Source organism: Arachis hypogaea, chromosome 17, assembly GCF_003086295.3.
Source record: "Arachis hypogaea cultivar Tifrunner chromosome 17, arahy.Tifrunner.gnm2.J5K5, whole genome shotgun sequence".
NCBI classification, from domain to species: Eukaryota; Viridiplantae; Streptophyta; class Magnoliopsida; order Fabales; family Fabaceae; genus Arachis; species Arachis hypogaea.
In genome coordinates this window covers 55078209-55084302 of record NC_092052.1, presented here as the reverse complement: position 1 = coordinate 55084302, position 6094 = coordinate 55078209, and positions in this window count along the sequence as shown.

Here is a 6094-nt window from a genome sequence, read left to right as displayed (position 1 = left end):
TGAAATCTAAGTATTTTCTCCTAACCATTGTAAGCCAATTCTTTGGATTCGGGTTCATACTTTGATCATGGTTCCTAGTGATCCATGCGTTTGCATAGAACTCTTGAACCATTAAGATTCCGACTTGTTGAATAGGATTAGAGAGAACTTCCCATCCTCTTCTTCTAATCTCTTGTCGGATCTCCGGATACTCGCTCTTTTTGAGCTTAAAAGGGACCTCAAGGATCACTTTTTTCTTGGCCACAACTTCATAGAAGTGGTCTTGATGGACCTTTGAGATGAATCTCTCCATCTCCCATGACTCAGAGGTGGAAGCAATTGCCTTCCCTTTCCTCTTTTTTAAGGTTTCTCTGGCCTTAGGTGCCATTAATAGTTATGGAAAAACAAAAAGCAATGCTTTTACCACACCAAAATTAGAAGGTTTACTCATCCCCGAGCAAAAGAAGAAAGAAAGTAGTAGAAGAGGAAGAAAATAGAGGAGATGGAGTGAGAGAATGTATTTGGCCAAGGGGGAAGTAGTGGTTGTTATGTGTGAAAATGGAGTAGTGTTGAGGGGTTTATATAGGGGTGGGGGAGCGTAGGTTTCGACCATTAGGGTTGGGTTTGGGAGGAAAAGGAATTTGAATTTAGAGGTAGTGGGGTTAACGGGAAAGAGGTTTGGAGGTGATTGGTGAAGGGTATTTAGGGAAGAATGTTATGAAAAGGTGTGAAGAGGGGAAAAGAAGAGGTGGGGTAGGTGGGGATCCTGTGGGGTCCAAAGATCCAGAGGGGTCAAGGACTTAGCATCTCTACTCCAATTAGGCGTGCAAAACGCCCTTAGAATGCATGTCTGGCGTTAAACGCCAGCTTGCTGCTTGTTTCTGGCGTTTAACGCTAGCTTTTCTCCCATTCTTGGCGTTAAACGCCAATTCCATGCTCTGTTCTGGTGTTAAACGCCAGTCTGGTGCTTGTTTCTGCCGTTTAACGCCAGCTTGCTGCTTCTTTCTGGCGTTAAACGCTAGTTTGATGCTTCTTACTGGCGTTTAAACGCCAGTAAGCTCTTCCTCCAGGGTGAGCTGTTTTTATGCTATTTTTCATTCTATTTTTGAATTTTCAGTTGTTTTTGTGACTTCACATGATCATTAACCTAAAGAAAACATAAAATAGCAATGGAAAATAATTAGATATAATTAAATAACATTGGGTTGCCTCCCAACAAGTGCTTCTTTAATGTCAATAGCTTGACAGTGAGCTCTCATGGAGCCTCACAGAAAATCAGAGCAATGTTGGGGCCTCGCAACACCAAACTTAGAGTTTGGTTGTGGCCTTCCAACACCAAACTTAGAGTTTAAATGTGGGGGTTTTGTTTGACTCTGTATCGAGAGAACCTTTTCATGTCCTCTCCATGGTTAAAGAAGGAGAACCTTAAGTCTTAAATACAAGGTAGTCTTCATTAAACTGAAGAACTAACTCTCCTCTGTCAACATCAATCACAACTTTTGCTGTGGCTAGGAAGGGTCTGCCAAGGATGATGGATTCATCCTCATCCTTCCCAGTGTCTAGGATTATGAAATCAGCAGGGATGTAGAGGCCTTCAACCTTTACTAACACATCCTCTACTAGTCTATAAGCCTGTTTCATTGATTTGTCTGTCATCTCTAGTGAGATTCTTGCAGCTTGTACCTCAAAGATTCCCAGTTTCTTCATTACAGAGAGTGGCATGAGGTTTATCCCTGACCCAAGGTCACACAGAGCCTTCTCAAAGGTCATGGTGCCTATGGTACAAGGTATGAAGAACTTTTCGGGATCCAGTTTCTTCTGAGGTAATGTCTGCCTCATTAGTGCACTCAGTTCATTGGTGAACAAGGGGGTTCATCCTCCCAAGTCTCATTACCAAATAAACTGGCCTTCAACTTCATGATGGCTCCTAGATATTTAGCAACCTACTCTTCAATGATGTCTTCATCCTCTTCAGAGGAAGAATATTCATCAGAGCTCATGAATGGTAGAAGGAGGTTCAATGGAATCTCTGTGGTCTCTGTATGAGCCTCAGATTTCTTTGGTTCCTCAAAGGGGAACTCCTTTCTGTCCAGAGGACGTCCCAAGAGGTCTTCCTTACTGGGGTTCACGTCCTCCTCCTCCTCTGGGCATTCGGCCACACCAAGTAAGGTTATGGCCTTGCACTCCCTCTTGGGATTTTCTTTTGTATTGCTTGGGAGAGTACTGGAAGGAGTTTCAGTAATCTTCTTACTCAGCTGACCCACCTGTGCCTCCAAATTTCTAATGGAAGACCTTGTTTCATTCATGAAACTTAGTGTGGTCTTGGATAGATCAGAGACTGTGGTTGCGAGGCCAGAATGGCTCTGTTCAGAATTCTCTGTCTGTTGTTGAGAAGATAATGGAAAAGGCTTGCTATTGCTAAACCTATTTCTTCCACCATTATTATTGTTGAAGCCTTGATTAGGCTTCTGTTGATCCTTCCATGAGAAATTTGGATGATTTCTCCATGAGGGATTATAGGTGTTTCCATAGGATTCTCCCATGTAATTCACCTCTGCTATAGCAGGGTTCTCAGGATCATAAGCTTCTTCTTCAGAAGATGCTTCTTTAGTACTATTTGATGCAGCTTGCAATCCATTCAGACTCTGAGAAATCATATTGACTTACTGAGTCAATATTTTATTCTGAGCTAATATAGCATTCAGAGTATCAATCTCAAGAACTCTCTTTTTCTGAGGCGCCCCATTGTTCACAGGATTCCTCTCAGAGGTGTACATGAACTGGTTATTTGCAACCATTTCAATGAGTTCCTGAGCTTCTGCAGGGGTTTTCACGTGAAGAGATCCTCTTGCAGAGTGGTCCAATGACATTTTTGACAACTCAGACAGACCATCATAGAATATACTTATGATGCTCCATTCTGGAAGCATGTCAGTAGGACACCTTTTGATCAGTTGCTTATATCTTTCCCAGGCTGCATAGAGGGATTCTCCTTCCTTTTGTCTGAAGGTTTGGATCTCCACTCTAAGCTTGCTCATCTTTTGAGGTGGAAAGAATTTGGCCAGGAAAGTACTGACCAGCTTATCCCAAGAGTTCAGGCTATCCTTAGGTTGTGAATCCAACCATGTTCTAGCTCTGTCTCTTATAGCAAAAGGGAAAAGCATAAGCCTGTAGACCTCGGGATCAACTCCATTAGTCTTGACAGTGTCACAGATTTGCAAGAATTCAGCTAAAAACTGATGAGGATCTTCCATTGGAAGTCTATGAAACTTGCAATTCTGCTGCATTAGAGAAACTAATTGAGACTTAAGCTCAAAGTTGTTTGCTTCAATTGTAGGAATTGAGATGCTTCTTCCATAGAAGTTAGAAGATGGTACAATAAAGTCACCAAGCATCTTCCTTGCATCTCCACCATTGTTATTAGGTTCGGCCATGTCTCCTTCTTTTTCGAAAATTTTTGTCAGATTTTCTCCAGAGAGTTGTGCTTTAGCTTCCCTTAGCTTCCTTTTCAGAGTCCTTTCAGGTTCAAGGTCAGGCTGGTCAGCTTCAACAAGAATGTTCTTATCCTTGTTCCTGCTCATATGAAAAAGAAGAGAACAAAGAAAATATGGAATCCTCTATGTCACAGTATAGAGATTCCTTATGTAGGTAGAAGAAGAGGTGGTTCGAATTATGAGTAAAAGAGAAGTGTTAGTAGATAAATAAATAAATAGAAAGATATGAGAGGGGGAAGAATTCGAAAATTAAATAAAATAAAATAAAAATATTTTTGTTTTTATTTTAAATATTAGTTATAATTCGAAAATACGAAAAGGAATAAAATTAAAATTAAAATTTAAAATAATTAGTTAATGAAAAGAAATTTTGAAAAAGAGGTTAGTAATTTTCGAAAATTAGAGAGAGAAAATTAGTTAGGTAGTTTTGAAAAAGATAAGAATCAAACAAAAAGATAAGATTAATTGAAAAAGATTTGAAAATCAATTTTGAAAAGGTAAGAAGTTAGAAAAGATTTTGAAATTGATTTTGAAAAAGATGTGATTGAAATTTATTTTGAAAAAGATTTGAAAAAGAAATTTAAAAAGATTTGATTTTGAAAATTAAAGTTGATTACCTAACTAACAAGAAACAAAAAGATATGATTTTAAAATTTAAAGATTGAACCTTTCTTACTAGGCAAGTAACAAACTTAAAATTTTTGAATCAATCACATTATTTGTTAGCATTAATTTTGAAAATATGAAATAGAAATAAGAAAAAGATTTTGAAAATAAATTTTGAAAATTTCAAAATTATGAAAGAAAAAATGAAAAAGATTTGATTTTTGAAAAAGATTTGAAAAAGATAGAATTTTTTAAATTGAAAATTTGATTTGACTCATAAGAAACAACTAGATTTTAAAATTTTTTGAAAAAGTCAACTCAAATATTCGAATTTTATGAGAAGAAAAAGGGAAAGATATTTTTTTGATTTTTGAATTTTTTATGATGAAAGAGAAAAACAATGAAAAGACTCAAAACATGAGAATCATGAATCAAATCACACAATGCATGCAAGAACACTTTGAATGTCAAGATGAACACCAAGAACTCTTTGAAGATCAAGATGAACACCAAGAACTATTTTTGGAAATTTTTAAGAAAATAATAACATGCAAGACACCAAACTTAGAAATTTTCAAACTTTAGACACTAACAAATTGAAAATGCATATGAAAAACAAGAAAAGACACAAAACATGAAAATGCAAAGACCAAACAAAGAAATTCATCAAGAACAACTTGAAGATCATGAAGAACATAATGCATGAATTTTTCAAAAATTTTTAGGAAATTAAAAAGATGCAATTGACACCAAACTTAACAATTGACACTAGACTCAAACAAGAAACACAAAATTATTTTTGGTTTTACGATTTTTATTAAATTTTTTTTGTATTATTTTTTTTCGAAAATTAATTGGAAAAAGAAAAATAAGGACTTCAAAATTTCTAATGAGAATTCCAGGAATCATGCAATGTTAGTCTAAAGCTCCAGTCCAGGAATTAGACATGGCTTACTAGCCAGCCAAGCTTTCAGTGAAAGCTCCGGTCCAAAACACTAGACATGGCCAATGGCCAGCCAAGCTTTAGCATATAAATCAGGCATACAACATCTGATCAGATGGGAGTCCACAGACTCTTGTGATGATAAGTTGAAATCTCGGTCCAAAGGATTAGACATGGCTTCACAGTCAGCCAGACTTCAACAGATCATCGTGAAACTCTAGAATTTATTATTAAAAATTCTGAAGCCATAGAATAAATTATTATTTTTTATTTTTTATTTTTTTTGAAAATTTTCAAAAATAAAAAAAATAAAAACAAAAACTTAAAATTAAAATAAAATTACCTAACCTGAGCAACAAGATGAACCGTCAGTTGTCCAAACTCAAACAATCCTCAGCAACGGCGCCAAAAACTTGGTGCACGAAATCGTGATTGTTCATTCCTTGGTAACGGCGCCAAAAAATTGATACGCATGTTCATAATCTTAGTTCTTTTTCACAACTTCGCACAACTAACCAGTAAGTGCACTGGGTCGTCCAAGTAATAAACAGTACGTGAGTAAGGGTCGATTCCACGGAGATTGTCGGCTTGAAGCAAGCTATGGTCATCTTGTAAATCTCAATCAGGCGGATTCAAATGGTTATGGTGAATTGATAATTAAAATATAATTAAAATATAAAATAAGAAAGAGATATTTATGTAATTCATTGGTGAGAATTTCAGATAAGCGTATGGAGATGCTTGTGTTCCTTCTGAACCTCTGGTTTCCTGCTGTCTTATCCAATCATTCATACTCCTTTCCATGGCAAGCTGTATGTTGGGCATCACCGTTGTCAATGGCTACATCCCATCCTCTCAGTGAAAATGGTCCAAATGCGCTGTCACCGCATGGCTAATCATCTGTTGGTTCTTGATCATGCTAGAATAGGATCCAGTAATCCTTTTGCGTCTGTCACTACGCCTAGCACTCGCGAGTTTGAAGCTCGTCACAGCCATCCCTTCCCAGATCCTACTCGGAATACCACAGACAAGGTTTAGACTTTCTGGATCTCAAGAATGGCCGCCAATAATT